The sequence below is a fragment of the Mustela erminea genome, chromosome 3 (assembly GCF_009829155.1).
Source record: "Mustela erminea isolate mMusErm1 chromosome 3, mMusErm1.Pri, whole genome shotgun sequence".
Lineage (NCBI taxonomy): Eukaryota > Metazoa > Chordata > Mammalia > Carnivora > Mustelidae > Mustela > Mustela erminea.
Genome location: NC_045616.1, coordinates 125410878 through 125429948, shown reverse-complemented (window position 1 = coordinate 125429948; position 19071 = coordinate 125410878). Strand labels below are relative to the sequence as shown.

Sequence of the window (19071 nt, the reverse complement as noted above, 5' to 3'; positions counted from 1 at the left end):
CCCAGGAATTCACATTTATGATTATGTATGGTTCAGATGAAGATTTTATATTCTTATGAATTGAAAGACTCCAAGAAAATAATCGGTTCGTTATTAGAGATTTTTTTACAGTCACTGTTGTTTTTGTAAAATAGACATAGGTACATGTTCTTGTTAGGTCTTAATCACTTAGGTCATCCAGTGTGAGTTATCAAGCATATATTCCTGTCAGCCTCTTCAGTAATCATTCTGTATGCTAATCTTCATCATAATTCTGTTAGGTAGGCACTATTATCCCCCCATTTTGCAGAGGCATAAATCAAGGCTTAATAGGGCTAAATAACCTCAAAATCACACAAATCCCAAGTGTCAAAGCTGGTACTTGAACCCATATCTGTCTTCACATCCCATACTTTTAATTACTTTAGTTATAGAAAGATAGGATTAATGGCAGATGATTTCTCTGAATTGCTAATAAATTCTTTGTTACAAAAGTTATATACTAATTATGTACTTTCTCAATTATATTTCATAAAAATACTAAAAGCACATTGACGTAGTGCAACAAAGAAAACACATCAGAGTATAAATTTGTATAATACAGTTTTGAAGAGCAAGCTCTTCTCAAAAGTATTAACTATGTATTCCATTTAATTCTAAAAATCCTCATCCTGACAAATAGACCATAGATATACACAGAGTTGAATGTAAAAAGATATTACAGAAGGGTTTCTAATAGCTGATAAGTTGAAACTACTTAAATGTTTATTAAAGGAGGAATGGAGTTAAATGTTACATAGCCATTAAAGAGAACAGGAAGTATCTATGAGCGGTTTGGAACAGTGTTCAATATATACTGCTAAGTAGAAAAATACAGGAATAGTAGATAACATCTGGGGGTGAGGTATGGCAACAGGTGCTTAATACATATGTGCACCTAGAATATTTTGGGCAAGATACGTAAGAAACTAGTAAGATGATTTTACCACTTATTGTGGGGGGAGGAGAGTCTTGGATTTTTTAATTTTTATTTTTAAAAATTGTATTTATTTATTTGATAGAGAGCCCAAGCAGGGGAGTCACAGGGAGCCTGATGCAGGGCTTGATCCCAGGACCTCCTGGGATGCTCAACCACCTTAGCTACCCAGGCACACCTTTCAACTTTTTTTTTTAAGATTTTATTTATTTGAGAGCGTGAGGGGACCGAGGTGGGGAAGGGGGCTGGAAAAGGGGAGGGGCAGAGGGAGAGGAAGAAGTGGACTCTCCACTGAGCAGGGAGTCTGACCCAGGTCTTGATGGCAGGACCCTAAGATCAGGACCTGAATGGGAAGCAGGCACTTCACCAACTAAGCCACCCAGGCACCCTGGGTCTTTCAACTTTTAATACAGTGTTTGAATATATTACTATAAGGGTATATTATCTGTGTAATCGAATATATATAACTACAAAATCTATACACAATTTATATCTTACTTGAAAATTATACATACTACATTTTAAATTACTACTTTATTAGAATTTTATTTCAAATAAACTGCAAAATGTTAAAATACCGCTATTAAGAAATTCCACAGATACTTCAGTGGTGTAAGTTTAAAAAGAAACCTGTTTGGGGGTGGCTCAGAGGGTTAAGTCTCTGCCTACAGCTCAGGTCATGATCTCAGAGTCCTGGGATCGAGCTCCGCATCGGGGCTCTCTGCTCAGCAGGGAGCCTGCTCCCTGCCCTCTCTCTGCCTGCCTCTCTGCCTACGTGTGATCTCTCTCTCTGTCAAATAAATAAAATATTTTTAAAAAAAAAAAGAAAAAAAAAGAGAGACCTGTTTGTATCACATACAGTAAGGCAACACGAGTTGCCTTCCAAAAGAGACTTCCAAAAGTTTTCTTCCAAAAGAGACTTAGTGTTTCACCTTCACTTTGGTTTGTAATACAGCATAGCACTCTTTGTGTTACTCTGGTAGAACTAGCTTCCTAGGCAACCTCCTGCATTAGTTGAAAAAGTCAGTATTGTTCTTTTATACTATCTGGTCCTAATTTGCATAATAAATCAGTGCACCTCTGTTTCTGGGTTTCCATCTTTCTCATTACTCCATAGGTGCTGCCAATAGAGTGACTTTTATGTTCATATTTAGTATCATTTCTAATTAATTTCGATAAGACTAGCATCATTTGTTGTTTTTGAGATTTTTTTCCCTTCTGGGGTAAGTATGACAAATCTGAAAAGAAAGAATAACCTAGATGTCTCTTTATTTTTATAACCTATGTTTTAATGCTAAAGGATCCTGTTATGTAAAAGACAATTAATAAAACACAGTCTACAAGTAGACTAAAGTGTACTGTCAACACAGATTTGCTTTACTTTTTTCCACTATTTTAAAAAATTTTGGTACTGTCTTTTTGATTGTGGATATCAAGTTATTGCCTTTATTGACTGAACCTGAACCCAAGTTACTTAGTTTTTGGTTGTAAACTGTAGTGACAAAAAGGTGATCTGTTCATTAATAGAAGTTTTTACTTGAAGACTACTCTGTGCTATATATTATGTTATATACTACATTACACCCTGGGGTTACAGTGGAACAAGACTGGAAAGTCTCTGCTCTCATGTTTCTTGTAGACCTAAAGTGGGAGCTTATATTCTACCAGCAATTGCTAGTCATTTTGTATGAGTAAAGAAGATTGATTTAGGCTACTTGGACTTGAATTCTGGTTCAACCACTTACTAACTTAGTGATCCTTATAAAGTTAATTAAATTTCTCTAAGTCTCCATTTCTTCATCTCCAAAATGGAGGTATTTACCTAATGGGATAGGTGCACATCAAATGGTATAATCAGAGTAACTGCTTGCTGAGCACTTACTATGTCATGTAGGGGAAACTGCAACACATTGTGTAGGAATTCTGTCTCTTGTAGAAAGACATCTTTGAGGACTCCTGTCCTACGAGACTGGTCTCAGAACTCACCGACAGGACAATTTGGTGCTAAGCATATATCGCTTTGTATTTTAAACTATGTTTTAGAATTCTTTCTTTAAAATATTTGTACTCTGGGGGTGTCTGGATGGCTCAGTTAGTTGAGTGTCCAACTCTTGATTTCAGCTCAGATCATGATCACGGGGTTATGAGATTAAGCCCCAAGTGAGGCACCCTGCTCTGTATGGAGTCTGCTTGAGATTCTTCCGCCACCCCTGCTCCTCTCCCAGCTCGCTCGCTCACTCTCAAAATCGAATAAGATATTTGTACTCTGATTACAGAAGTGTTGCAGAAATACTTGATCTACATAGAAGTCTTAAAGATGAATATAATCACAAATTCCTCCTATCTCAAGACAAACATTATTAGACAGTTAGTGTATATGTTCCTAGTATTGTTTTTCTATTCCCTATTATATATATATGTTGCTTTTATAAAACAAATTGTAATAATATTGTACATACATTTTTTAAAAAGAAATTGAATTGGTATCACTTTTTAACTGAGTGTATGTTTTCCCATGACATTTTTCTAGAACAGGATATTTAATGGTCAATTTAACTTTTTTTTTTTTTGAACATTCAGATTTTTCTAATTTTTTGCTTTTATATTTTTACAGGTAGAACTTCTCTCTTCAGCCATACTGTAAATGAGAAGAGTAAGAACTATAGCTTCTTTCTCAGTGTCTTGCGCAAAGGCTCATTCATGGGAAAACTCAATAAACAATGCTTAGTTTGATGATTATACAAACCAAAGCTGATACGTCCCGTTCTCTTTTGGTTTTCAGTTACTATGTCTTTGAAATTGTTAGTGGTTATTTACTGGTCTAGCTGCTTGAGTCAATGATGTTTACACTCAACTAAAAATTAGACCAGGCACTAAAGAGTTACCACTTTTAAAGATTTTAGGTAATCTCTATACCCAACATGGGGCTCACACCCACAACCCTGAGATCAAGAGCTGCATGCTTCACCAGCTAAGCCAGGCAAATGCCTCTGGAGAGTTATTTTTATTTTATTATTTTTTTTAACTTTGTTTACTTATTTGACAGAGAGATCACAAGCAGGCAGAGAGGCAGGCAGAGAGAGGGGAGGGGGGAAGCAGGCTCCCCACTGAGCAGAGAGCCCAATGTGGAGCTCTATCCCAGGACCCTGAGATCATGACCTGAGCCGAAGGCAGGGGCCTAACCCACTGAACCACCCAGGCGCCCCTGGAGAGTTATTTTTAAATGTTATTTTTCTTTGAATTTTAGGAGTCGGGTTTTTTTTTTTTTTTTAAACAGTCTTGTGTTTCATCCTAAATAATATCCCATAAATTTCAAAAATTGGGAAAAAGTTAATTATACATTACATTGGATTTCTCTGAAAGATAAATAGGAAATCTATATGGATAATGAAAATTAAATCCCAAAATAGAAAAAAAAGTTTAGATTCTAAATTGTGATCTAATGATCACCCAGAAATATAGAAATAATAACATCTGTGCTTTGGTCCTGGTTGGGCTAGATTTTAGGCAAAGAAAACAGAATGCTGGGATTTGACAATTCTGGGAACCTGATGAAAAGCTTCACTGTCTCCAGTTACCAATTTAACAAAAAGAATCCAGGTTTCATTATGGTAGGAAGCATATCATGCTGATTTTGAGAATAAAGTTTGCCAGCAAAGATATGTGATACTAATGTATAATAACTTAATAGGTTTTCTCCTTATCTAAAGGTCACCGGTCATATTTTTAAAGTCCTTCTCACTAGAATTTTCCCTAAATTTTTATTATTAAAACAATAAAAGTTGAAAATAAACATTCATATACCCTTCTCTTAAATATACTAGTGAACATTTTGTCACATGTGTTTTCCTTTCCTTCTTGCACATAACTTTCATATAGGAGTAAGGTGCGTACATCATGATGTCATCTCTGAATACTTTGGGGTATGTCTCTCTTGAAAAAAGACATCATTCATGGGGTACCTGGGTGGCTCCATCAGTTAAGCATCTGCCTTTGGCTCAGGTCATGACCCCAGGGTCCTGGGGTGGAGCCCCACATCAGGCTCCCTGCTCTATGGGGGGCCTGCTCCTCCCTCTCCCTCTGCTTGCTGCTCTCCCTGCTTGTGCTCTCTGTGTCAAATAAATAAAATCTTAAAAAAAAAAAAAAAGACATCATTCTTCTATTTACCACAATAACATTATCACAATAAAAAAAAATTGATCACTGGTACAGGTTAATATTCAGGTGTTTGTGAAGTTGCTACGATATTGTTCTTTGCCCTGATTTTCTTAAAATCCAGGGCCCACTCAGTAATCCTGCATTGAATTTAATCTCCTTTAATTTTGAACGGTTCACCTGCTGTTTTGTTTCTTTCATGACATTGGGCAATTTTGAAGAATCCAGGCTAGTCATTTCATAAAGTGTTTCACAATTTGGATTTCTCTCATTTTTTCCTCATGGTGAGATTCAGGTTAAACATTTTGGTAAGAATCCAAAGAATACTAAAACAACTTGGTGAAACTGTTGGAAAACAGAATTGATGCAATTTCAAGTATCAACCCATAAATTACATACTAACCAAAAGAAATAAAAGGAATCTTATGATGGAGAATTCTGATGTGCCACTTGAACCAAGTGATCAGTAACCAAACACTAACCAGTAATTAGTGATTTTATATTCTCAATCACTTCTGGAAGCACATAAGATCACTGTCCAACACATACACACAAACACACACCACCATCGTCATCATGATGATAATTTCCTATTTCGTTCTTGTAGCTCAGAGTTCTTCCTCTGCACCCTGCACCCCGCTTCATGTTTTATCAGCCTTCTCTCACAATGAGAATCCTTGTACCTAACATCAGTGCATTATTCATTCTGTCCTACAATACACACAAAACTGGCTTAAAATCGCTAATGTATCATTAGCAAACTGCAAGATAAAGTTCAAGTTTTCTTCACAATTCTTGTCTTCGGAAAGAAATTACAGAGAAGATAGAGTATTGTGGTCCATGTTACTTGAATTCATTCTTTACATTGTCGATTTTCATGTAGATGAGGTTCCTTTGTTGCTTAGTATTCATCTGTGATTTTTTTTTGTTGCTTTTTTTTTTTTTAAGACTTTATTTATTTCAGAGAGAGCATGAGCAGGGGGAAGGAAGTAGAGGGAAAAGAGTCTCCCTGCTAAGCAGGAACCCCGATGCTGGGCTCCATCCCAAGATCCTCAGATTATGACCTGAGCTGAAGGCAGATGCATAAGTGACTGAGCCACCCAGGCTCTCCTGTTGATTTGTTTTTTGAATATGTAAAATTTCTGGCTCAGAAGTCAAAATTGTAGGAGCACCTGGGTGGTGCAGTTTGTTAAGCATGTGATTCTTGGTTTCTGCTTAGGTCCTGATCTCAGGGTTGTTAGATTGAGTCCAGCAACAGCTCCATGCTTAGTGCAGAGTCTGCCTGACTCTGTCTCCCTCCCTCTCCGCCTGCCTCCCGCCCACCCCCATCCCACGTCAAATAAATAAATCTTTAAAAAAGAACAAAAAAAAGGCAAATTGTATTAAGAAGTTGTACTTAGTCTGAGGAGTCCCATTCTTACTACTCCATGCAGTTTAACCAATTTTATTATTTTCTGATTTATCTTTCCCACGTTTCATTTTGCAAAAGTGAACAAATATATTTGTATTCATATTTTACTTTCTTACACAAAAGGAAGCATACTATATGTACTCTTTTGTATTATAGTACATACTATATATACTATACCTTAGAAAGTACTCCATTAAGTTCTGTACTTAAAATAAGTACATTTTAATATATGTAAATTTACCTCAATAAAGTTGATTTAGACATGAAAACAAACCTCAGTGTCATGTCAAAGCAGCACTTTGTGAGGTTCATGATCTGTGAGCATTTGATATAATCAACCATATATTCAAGGTTTTTGATACTTGAGAAAATTGTCTTGTCAGAATCCAAATACAGAATAGCGCAAATACAGATTTTCCACTCCTGTAGTCACTTGTACCGTAAGGATGGTCCATGTGGAACAAAGTAAAGTGAAGAAATGCTGAAAAATATTACTCAAAATTGACATCTGCAAAACTTCCAAAATCAGATACTCCTCTAGTTTCCATTATTGTGTAAAACAAAACAAAACAAAATTCTTAACATGCCTTATTTGATGAAGCATCCATTTCCTGGTGTGATTTGGTTTTCTGTTTATAAATCTATCTTGGGAAAATGAATTCATTTCTAGTTATACTAAATGCAAGATGCCGGTGAGTTACCCAGCTGAATATTTAGAGCACACCATTGGAAACAGAGGTCTGGAAATTAGCAGATGGGCCAAGAGAATTGGCTATATAGTAATCAAGCTTCATCAATGAGTAGACTGACAAGTACAGGATTATGAAGAAAAGAGAAGTCAAGGATAACCCCTTAGGAAAAATATTTCTGGTAAAGAGGAAGAGGTGGCAAACAAAGAATAGAGGAGGCCAATGTACCAATGTAGGATTTTTCTCTTCTTTCTTAATTAAAAGTTTTGTCTAATAAAGCTAACAGACTACATACATCCTTATAGGTTGCTAGGTGCTTAGGATCAATATCAACAGGAAATTGAAGAAAACTGGATGCAATTTCTTTAAAAAGGTGGCTCTGCTAGTAAGTACAAGGCTATTTAGTCTTCATATTAGTTTCTTACGACTGGTGTAACAGTTGCCACAAACTTGGTGGCTGAAAAGGACACACATTTATTCCATGGTTGTAGAGATCAGAACTCCAAAATCAGTTTCACTGCACCAAAAATAAGGTGTTGGCAAGTGTACTCCTTCCGCAGGATCTAGAGGAGGATCCATTTCCTGCTCCTTTTTAGTTCTAGAGCGGACTTCCTTGACTTGTAGCCGCATCCTCCCATTTTCAAAGCCAGGAACATTTTGCTTTAGTTGTCTCATTACCATCTTTCACTCAGGTCCAGTGACCTTCTCTGCCCTTTGTAAGGATGTTGTGATTACATTTAGGACCCACCCAGAGAACCCAAAACATGGGGAAATAAAGCCATGAAAAGTGTCCCAGAACTACCTCACTCAAGTTGCCAAATTCTCTGACAAGTCTTTTTGGCCGTACATAGTTATCAGTGGTATGTGAATGATTACATTTTAGAAGGACCTTCAAAGATAGTAATGGATCTACTTGAAACTTGTGGAAATAAGGAGTAACTTACACAATTTTGTAAAACCAGTCTTCCTATCACAATGAGGCTTCACACTGTCTCTCCTTTTGAAAAGCTCCCTAGAATAGTCACATGACCATTTTGATAAGACTATGATAAAGTTTGGCCTGCTTAAAGCCAAGAAAAGTCATCCAAATTTGTAAGGAAGAGGTAAAACTGCTACTGTACCTTTGCAGATGACATGATACTATATATAGAAAAGTCTAAAGACTCCACCAAAAAATATACATATTAAAACTAATTTAATATACAGAAATCCACTGTTTTTTTTAAAGATTTGATTTGATTTTTTAAATATAAGTTGCTCTTTTTAAGATTTTATTTGTCAGAAAGAGTGTGCACAAGCAGGAGGAGCAGCAGGCAGAGAGAGAAGGAGACACCCCACTGAGCAGGGAGCCCGATATGGTACTCAGTCCCAGGACCCTGAGATCGTGACCTGAGCTGGAGCCAGACTCTTAACCGACTGAGACACCCAGGCATCCCAAGATTTTATTATTTAAGTAATCTCTATACCCAATGTGGGGCTCAAACACAATCCTGACATACACAAGCTTGACCGACTGAGCCAGCCAGGTCAGATAAGATAGATAAAGCAGGATGCCTATAGACAGGAGTAGGACGTAGGTAAAATAATACACAGTTTAACTTTTAAATGTGTTTATAATTAAGAATAAGACTTAACTGATCTGTTGTAAATATATGAATTAATGGTTTTATGGGAAATCAATAAAATAACACTGGTACAGAGTGATACATGTTAGGTTTGTTAATATCTAACTCGAAGTTACTCCTAAATCTCCAGAGAAAAATGCTAACAATAATAGGTTACAATGTAGTTATCTGCTGACATTTTTCATTATCAGTACATAATTATCAGCTTCTAAAACTTTAAGAGTTTGAATATGAAGAATTTATAATCCTTAGAATAATAAAGTATGTATAAATGGAGGAAATTATGTTTTGTCTAAAGCCAAAGAAGATAGACACAAGATGAAACTTGTCTATCTTTATAATTTTAAACAGTTCTTTGGGGTGAACTTTTTTTTTTTTTTTGAAACAGTGACAGATTTCATGAATAGTTGCATTGTAGACTCTGTATTTGATGTTAGGAGTCTGTATCATACATTGCTGTCTTTGTCAATTCAGATGGGTGTAATGAATTACCACAAAATAGATGGCTTATAAACAATAAACATTGATTTCTTATAGTTCTGGAGGCTGGAAGTCTGAGATCAAGGTGCCAGCGTGGTCAAGTCCTGGTGAGGGCCTACTTCTTAATTCATAGACAGCTGTCTTTTTATTGTGTCCTCATGTCAGAAGGAATGAGACAGTTCTCTGGGCTCTTAATAAGGCTAGAAATCCCATTCACAACTCATGACCTAATTGCCTTCCAAGAACCTGACTTCCTAATACCATCATGTTGGGACTTAGAGTTTCAACATATAAATTTGGGTGGGAAGGACACAGACATTCATTACATAACATTCCACTATCACACCTCCAAAATTATGGTCTTGTATACAAAATACATTCATTACATCCCACAGCCCTAAAAGTCTTAAACCATTTTCACCTCTAAAGTCTCATCTACCTCTGAATCAAATAGGGGTGAGAGTCAAGATATAATTCATCCTGAGGCAAATTATTCTCTATCTGTAAACCTATGAAACCAAATAATGGGCTTCCAGAACAGACACAGGCATTTAATTCCAAAAAGGAGAGAGAGAAAAGATAAAGGCCTTGTGGGTCCCAAGGGAAATATTAAACCATAAGGTTTAAGGATAATTCTCTTTGGCTGGATGTTTTACCCACCAGACCCACTGGGGTGGAGGTCTTACATTCCAGATCTAGTGGTATGACATTCCCCCTTTCCCCCAAGCCACAGTTCAGAGAGCATGGCCCATGCGTGGCTCTTTGCAGTGGTGATGCCCATACTACACTTCTCCAAGGTGTGAAGGTTATTCCCCCAGGGCTCTTCCAGGTGCCTGATCCCATAGTTTCACTCATTGGTATGCTGGTATTGCACTTTGAAATCAAGGAGGAGGCAGTCCTGCCTCCTGGGCTCATGCACTCTGGGCCTGTGGTGAGAGTGATGTCCTACAGTATTTTCATGTAGTTATGGGAACAATTGGCAAAAACATGAGCCAGCCAATTTGAAAGTGTTAATACTATTTAAAGTAAAGCCTACAGATATGAAAACCAAACAAAATTAGTCTTGATACCAGTTTACAATCATTAAATGGAGGGAAACATCTTGGAGATGTAAAATAATCAAATGAGTCTTAGGGATTTCCATGTGAATCTAAAATAATATATGCCATAGTTAAAGGATGCTTTCTTACAAATGGCAGTGGAGTACAGTTGGGTATTATAAATCATACAAATGCAAGACAGAGTGATTGAACATTAGAAAAGAAAGAAAATTGCTAGTGGTGAAAAGGAGAATTTCAGAAAGGACCATAGCTAAATATGAATTAGGTAAATATATAACAATAGGGAAGGACCCTGGGGAGTACATAATGCAGCTTCATTGTGTATTAAACAAAGGATAAATTGAAGTGAAGAACTGCTTCAGTTAAAATTTCAAAGAAGAAAGTACACACTGTATTCTGCTTTAGGTTACACAATTCAAAGAAGTATATGGAGAGAATTCCAACGAAGACGACAACAAAAGCCAAATGCCAAAAGGTAGATCATATATAAAAAATAAAAGTCCTGGAACAACCTCATCTGTTTGGAGCCATTAAAAATAAAATAGTCTGGGAATGCCTGGGGTGGTTCAGCCAGTTAAACATCTGCCTTCAGCTCAGGTCATGATTCCAGGATCCTGGGATGAGTTCCACATTGGGCTCCGTGCTCAGCAGGGAGTCTGCTTCTCTGTCTGTCTGCTTGGCCTGCCACTCTCCCTCTTTGTGCTCTCTCTGAAAAAATCTTTAAATAATTTCATATATGTGTGTGTGTGTATTTTTAAGTAGTCTGCTCAGTCCATCACAAAGGTTTGAGAGACAACAAAATGCTGGGGTACAGTTGAATGATGAGGTTCCTTTTCTACATGAGGCCACTTTATTAAGACTGGGAGAGCTGGTTATTTTATCGGATGCACAGAAACCAACACAGAGAAATAAGTTACAAATGAAAGAACAGGATAAAACCTTGGAAAAAGTCCTTAATGAAACAGAGGTAAGGGATTTATCACACAAAGTGTCCAAAATTATGGTCATAATGCTCAATGAACTCAGGAGAAGAATGAACACAGTAAGAATTTCAACAGAGAAAATTCAAGAAACTACCAAGTAGAAGTCCTGAAGATGAAAATATAATGACTAAATTGAAAAATAGTCTACAGGAGCTCAGGAACAAACTAGATGAAGCAGAAGAGAGGATCAATCCCCTCAAAGATAAAGCAGAAGAAAACCAGAGCAGGAAGAAAAAAATTTTTTTTTAAATAAAAAAGTGAATGTAGCTTAAGATTTTGTAGGACAAAACCAAACAGATTCATATTCATATCATAGGGCTCCCAGCAGGAGAGAGAGAGAGAGAGAGAGGTAGAAAACTTATTTGAAGAAATAATGATTGAAAATTTATCTGATCTAAAGCAGAAAATGGACATCTAGATCCAGGAAGTCCAGAGAGTCAAACGTAAGATGAACCCAGGGTCCCACACCAAGATACATTATAATTAGAATGTCAAAAGCTAAAGACAAAAGTTGTAAAAATCTCTGTAACTACAATAATTATTTAAGGGATACACAAGATAAAGAGATGTAAAATGTGACACCAAAAAATAAAACATGGGAGGGGAGAGTAAAAACATAGAACTTTAGAATTCATTCAACTTAAGTTGCTATCAGATTAAAATGCACTGTTATAAATTGTTATATGTAAGCATTATAGTAACCACCAAGGAAACAGTTGACTGTTTCCTTTTGCTGTGCAAAAGCTTTTTATCCTGATGAAGTCTCAATAGTTTATTTTTGTCTTTGTTTCCCTTTACTTTGGAGACATGTCTAGCACAAAGTTGCTGCAGCCAAGGTCAGAGATTACTTCCTGTGTACTCTTCTAGGATTTTGATGGATTCCTGTCTCACACTTACATCTTTCATACATTTTGAGTCTATTTTTGTATATGGGATAAGGAAATGGTCCAGTTTCATTCTTCTGCATGTGGCTGTCCAATTTTTCCAACACTATTTGTTGAAGAGACTGTCTTTTCTCCATTGGATATTCTTTCCTGCTTTGTCAAAGATTAGTTGACCATGATGTTGAGGGTCCATTTCTGGGCTCTACTCTGTTCCACTGATCTATGGGTCTGTTTTTGTGCTAGTACCATACTGTGTTGATGATCACAGCTTTGAGGTCCAGAACTGGGATACCATCAGTTCTGGTTTTCTTTCTCAACATTCTTCTGGCTATTTGGGGTCTTTTCTGTTTCCATACAAATTTTAGGGTTTTTTATTCCAGCTCTGTGAAAAAAGTTGCTGGTATTTTGATAGAGATTGCATTGAACATGTAGACTGCTCTAGGTAGCACAGACATTTTAACAGTATTTGTTCTTTCAGTCCATGAGCATGGAATGTCTTTCCATTTGTGTCTTCCTCAATTTCTTTCAAGGGTGTTCTATAGTTTTCTGAGTACAGATCATTTGCCTCTTTAATTAGGTTAATTCCTAGGTATCTTATGGTTTTGGGTATAATTGAGAATGAGATCAACTCCTTAATTTCTCTTTCTTCTCATTGTTAGTTCATAGAAATGCAACTGATTTCTGTGCATTAATTTTATATCCTGTGCCTTTGCTGAATTCCTGTTTGAGTTCAAGCAATTTGGGGGTGGAATCTTTTGGGTTTTCCACATAGAGTAACATGTCATCTGCAAAGTGAGAATTTGATTTCTTCTTTGCCAAATTGGATATGTTTTATTTCTTTTTGTAATCTGACAGCTGAGGCTGGGACTTCTAGTACTATGTTAAACAGCAGTGGTGATAGTGGACATCCCTGCCATGTTTCTAACCTTAGGAGAAAAGCTCTCAGTTTTTCCCCATTGAGAAAGATACTTGCTGTGGGTTTTTTAATAGATGGCTTTTATGATATTGAGGTATATACCCTCTATCTCTACACTGTGAAGAGTTTTAATCAAGAAAGGATGCTGTACTTTGTCAAATGCTTTTTCTGCATCTATTGAGAGGATCAGATGGTTCTTGTCCTTTTTTATTAATTTCTTTAATTAAAATCACACTGACTGATTTTGGACATTGAACCACCCTTCAGCTCAGAATAATAAATCCCATTTGGTCGTGGTAAATAATACTTTTAATATACTGTTGGATCTTACTGGCTAGTATCTTGGTGAGAATTTTGGCAACCATGTTCATCAGGGATATTGGTCTGTAGTTCTTTCTGGTGGGGTCTTTAGTTTTGGGATCAAGGTAATACTGGACTCATAGAAAGAGCTTGGAAGTATTCCTCCCATTTCTTTTGTTTTTTTAAACAGCTTCAGAAGAATAGGTATTAATTCTTCTTTAAACGTTTGGTAGAACTCCCCTGGGAAGCCTTCCAGCCCTGGGCTCTTGTTTGTTGGGAGATTTTTGATTACTGCTTCAATTTCCTTGCTGGTTATGGGTCTGTTCAGTTTTTCTCTTTCTTCCTGTTTGTTTTGGTAGCTTTAAGTCTCTAGGAATGCATCCATTTCTACCATATTGCCTAATTTGTTGGCATATATGTTCTTATAATTGTATTTCTTTGGTGTTGGTCATGATCTCTACTCTCTCATTCATGGTTTATTTTATTTAGGTCCTTTCTCTTTTTGATAAGTCTGGCCAAGGGTTTATCAATCTCATTCTTTCAAAGAACCAACTCCTGGTTTGTTGATCTATTCTACTGTTCTTTTGCTTTCTATTTCATTGATTTCTGCTCTAATCTGTATTACTTCTCTTCTGCTGGGCTTAGGCTTCATTTGCTGTTTTTTCTCTAGCTGTTTTAGCTGTAATGTTAGGTTGTGTATTTTACATCTTTCTTTCTTTCAAGAATTTATTTATTTGACAGAGAGAAAGAGCACAAGCAGGAGGAGCAGCATGTAGAGGGTAAAGGGAGAAGCAGACTCCATACTGAGCAGGGAGCCCAACATGGGGCTTGATCCCAGGACCCTGAGATCCTGACCTGAGCCAAAGGCAGACACTTAACTGAATGAGCCACCCAGGCACTCCAAGACCTTTCTTGTTTCTTGAGAAATATTTGTATTGTTATACATTTTCCTCTTTAGGACTGCCTTTGCTGCACCCCAATGGTTTTGAATAGTTATGTTTTCATTTTCACGTGTTTCCATGAATTTTAATTCTTTAATTTCCTGGTTGAACCATTCATTCTTTAGTAGGATGCTCTTTAGCTTCCATGTATTTAAGCTCTTTCCAAATTTCCTCTTGTGATTGAGTTCCAGTTTCAAAGCACTGTGGTCTGAGAATATGCAGGGAATAATCCCAAACTTTTGGTACTGATTGAGACATGATTTGTGACCCACTGTGTGATCTATTCTGGAGAATGTTCCATGTACACTCACGAAGAATGTGCATTCTGTTGCTTTAGGATGGAATGTTCCAAATATATCTGTGAATTTCCTCTGGTCCAGTGTGTCATTCAAAGCCTTTGTTTCCTTGTTGATCTTCTTAGATGATTTGTCCATTGTAGTGACAGGGCTTTTAAGTCCCCTACAATTATTGTTTTATTTTCACTGTGTTTCTTTAATTTTGTTACTAACTGGCTCATTTATTTGCCTGCTCCCATGTTAGGGGCATAAATATTTACACTTGTTAGATCTTCTTGTTGAATAGATCCTTTAAGTATGACATAGTGTCCTTCCTCATCTCTTTTTACAGTCTTTGGTTTCAAATATAATTTGTCTGATATAAATTATATCAGATTGCCACCCCAGCTTTTTTTTGACATCCATTAGCATGATAAATGGTTTTCCATCCCCTCACTTTTAATTTGGAGGTGTCTTTCATGTCTAAATTTAGTCTTTTGCTGACAGCATATTGATGGTTCTTGCTTTTTTATCCAATCTGATACACTGTGTCTTTTGATTGGGGCATTTACCTCATTACATTCAGAGTAACTATTGAAAGATATGAACTTAGTGCCATGGTATTACCTGAACTGTCACTGTTTCTGTACATGGTCTCTCTTCCTTTCTGAACCCTCTGTTACTTTTGGGCTCACTCTTTGCTTAAAAGATCCCTTTTTATATTTCTCGTAGGGCTGGCTTGGAGATCCCAAATTCTTACGGTTTATGCCTTTTCTGGAAGCTTTTAATCTCACTTTTTATTTTGAATGACATTCTAGCTGGATAAAATATTCTTGCCTACATATTTTTCTCATTTAGCACCATGGGTATATCATGCCAGTCCTTTCTGGCCTGCCAGGTCTGTGGATGTCTGCCGCCAATCTAATGTTTCTACCCTTGTAGGTTATAGACTTCTGTCCCAAGCTTCTTTAAAGATTTTTTCATTGCCTCTGAGATTTGCAAGTGCCACTGTTATATGTTGAAGTGTTGATCTATTTTTACTGATTTGGGTGGGGGGGGTCCCTATGTCTGGACTTGGATGTCTGTTTCTTTACCCAGGTTAGGGACATAGTTTGCTCCAGTATACCTTCTGCCCCTCTCTTTCCTCTTCTTCCAGGATCCCAATTATTCTAATATTGTTTCACTTTATGCTATCACTTATCTCTTGAATTCTCCCCTCATGATCTAGTAGCTGTTTCTCTTTTTCTTCGTTTCCTTATTATCCATCATTTTGTCTTCTGTATCACATTGTCTCTTCTGCCTCATTTATCCTAGCAGTTAGAGCCTCTGTTTTTGATTGTGTCTCATTAATAGCCTTTTTTATTTTGACTTGGTTAGATTTTAGTTCTTTTATTTCTCCAGAAAAGAATTCTGTAGTGTTTTCCATGCTCTTTTCAAGCCCGGCTATTTATAATCATTATTCTGAACTCTACTTCTGACATCTTCCTTATATCAGATTAGGTCCCTGACAGTCAGTACTTCCTCTTGTTCTCTTTAAGCTGAGTTTTTCCATCTTGTCATTCTTGCAGAAAGTGATTGCTTTTCTATTTGTAGAGTTGCAGCTATTCTTTTCTTAGATCTCTGGTTGAGTTCACAGGTGTTCAGAGTGCTTTGATAGCTATCTAGCTGCATTCCTGGGACCAGATGAAACTAAGGTCTCCTACTCCTCCACCATCTTGGCTAGACTAGATACATCTTAAGCAGATACACAAGGAACTTTCCATCCAAAAGCAACCCAAATAAACCCCACCCCCAACTTTATACCTCAAAAAACTTAAAAAAAAGAGCAAATTTAAAAGTTAGTAGAATAAAAGAAAGTAACAAAAATCAAAATAAAATGAATTAAATAGAGACTGAAAAAAACAACAGAAAAGATCAGTGAAACTAAAACCTGGTTCTTTGAAAGGATACAAAAGTTGACAAACCTTTAGCTACATTCACCAAGGAACATAAAATCAAAATGAAAGAGGCATTACAGCTGCTTCAGAGAAATACAAAGGATTGTAGGAGACTACTAGAACTACTTTATGCCAATAAATTTAACAACCTAGAAGAAATGAATACATTTTTAGAAACCTACCAAGAGTGATTCATTAAAAAAAGAAAAGAAAAGAAAAATATTGACCACATTGATTACTAGTAAGGAGATTGAGTCAGGAATCAAATACCTCCCAACAAATTAAAGCTCAGGACCAGATGGCTTCACTGGTGAATTCTACCAAACATTCAGAAGAATTAATACTGATCATTCTCCAAATTCTCAAAAAAATAGAAGAGGGAATATTTCCAAAGTCATTTTACAAGGCCAATATTACCCTGATTCCAAAACTAGACAAGACACCAGAAGAAAAGAATATTATAGGCTAGGGTCCTTGGGTGGCTCAGTTGGTTAAGCACCTGACTCGATTTTAGCTAGGTTCTTAATCTCAGGGTCATGAGTTTGGGTCCCACTTTGGGCTCCATAATGGACGTGGAACTTACTTAAAAAAAGAAAAAAATATTACAGGTCAGTATCTCTGGTGAACATAGATGCAAAAATTCTTAACAAAACATTAGCAAACTGAATTCAATAATGCGTTAATAGGATCATATACCATTATCAAGTTGGATTTTAAGGATGCAGGGATATTTCAACCTTCCCCAATCAATGAAGTATCCACATAAATCAAATCAAGGTAAAAACCATGAAGTCATCTCAATAGATGCAGGAAAAGCCCTTGACAAAATTCAACAACAATTTTGATAAAAACCCACAACTAATATTTTCTTAATGGGCAAAGATGGAGAGCATTCCCTCTAAGATAGGAACAAGACAAAGATGTCCACTCTCCCTGCTTTTGTTCAATATACTACTGGAAGTCCTAACAACAGCAATCAGAGAAGAAATAGAAGGCATCCAAATCGGTAAGGAAAAAGTGAAACTGTCATTATTTGCAGATGCTTTAATATGAGAGAAAATCCTAAAGACTCAACCAAAAACCATGAGAAGTAATGAATAAGTGAATTCATTAGTTTCAGTACAAATACACAGAAATCTGTTGCATCTCTATACACTAATAACAAAATAGCTGAAAGAGAAAATAAGAAAATAATTCCATTTACAGTTTCACTCAAAAAGAATAAAGTACCTAGGAGTAAAATTAGCCACGGAACTGAAATATCTGTATTCAGAAAATTGTAAGACATTGATGAAAGAAATGGAAGACAACACAAAGAAAATGGAAAAATATACCATGGTCCAGGATTGGAAGAATATTGTTAAAATGACCATACTATCATAAACCATTTATAAATTCAGTGAAATCCCTACCAAAATATCAATGCATTTTTCACATATCTAGAACACATAATCCTAAAATTTGTATGGAACCACCAAAGAATCTGAATAGCCAGAGCAATCTTGAGAAAGAACAGAATTAGATACAGTCCCAGATTTCAAGATGTACTGCAAAGTGGGGCACCTGCATGGCTCCATGGGTTAAAGCCTCTGCCTTCGGCTCAGGTCATGGTCCTGGGGTCCTGGAATATATGATATGTCCCCTCAAACAAGGGCAACAAAACTAAAAATAAACAATTGGGACTATACCAAAATAAAAAGTTGCTCCATAGCAATGGAAACAATCTATGAAACAAAAAATCAACTTACTGTATGGGAGAAGTAATTTGCAAATGATATATTTAATAAGGGTTTAATATCCAAAATATATAAAAACTGATACAACTCAACACCAATAATAACAATAATAATAATCCAATTAAGGGGCACCTGGTTAAGCATCTGCCTTTGGCTCAGGTCATGATCCCAGGGTCCTGGAATCAAGCCCTGCATGCATTAGGCTCTCTGATCAGCGGGGAGCCTACTTCTCCCTCGCCCGCTCCCCCTGCTTGTTCTCACTATCAAATAAATAAAATCTCTATAATTTATAATAATAATATTCCAGTTAAAAATGGGAAGAGGACCTGAATAGACATTTTTTCCAAAGAAGATATACACACAGCTAAGAGACACATAAAAAGGTGCCCAACATCACTGTCAGGAAAATGCAAATCGAAACCACAAGATATCATATACACCTGTCAGAATGGCTGACATCAAAAAGACAAGAAATAAGTGGTTTTTTGGTTTGCTTTGTTTTTTCAATTTTATTTATTTATTTGACAGAGAGAGACACAGAGAGAGAGAACACAAGGAGGGGAACAGGAGGGGGGAAGCAGGCTTCCTGCCAAGCAGGGAGCCCAGTGTGGGCCTCCATCCCAGGACCCTGGGATCATGAGCTGAGCTGAAAGCAGCCGTTTAATGATTAAGCCACCCCCAGGTGCCCAAGAAATAACAGGTGTTGACATGGATGTGAAGAAA

At 36.7% G+C, this 19071-nt stretch overlaps 1 protein-coding gene across 1 annotated transcript in view; it reads left to right on the top strand.

Moving 5' to 3' along the window:
• NDUFS4 (NADH:ubiquinone oxidoreductase subunit S4) overlaps positions 1-3700 on the top strand; it is a 112582-nt gene extending 108882 nt beyond the window's left edge. Inside the window, exon 6 of the mRNA XM_032337419.1 lies at positions 3570-3700. The gene's annotated coding sequence lies outside the window, so the exon portion shown is untranslated. The remainder of the gene's footprint in view (positions 1-3569) is intronic.
• The last annotated feature ends 15371 nt before the right edge of the window (positions 3701-19071 follow it).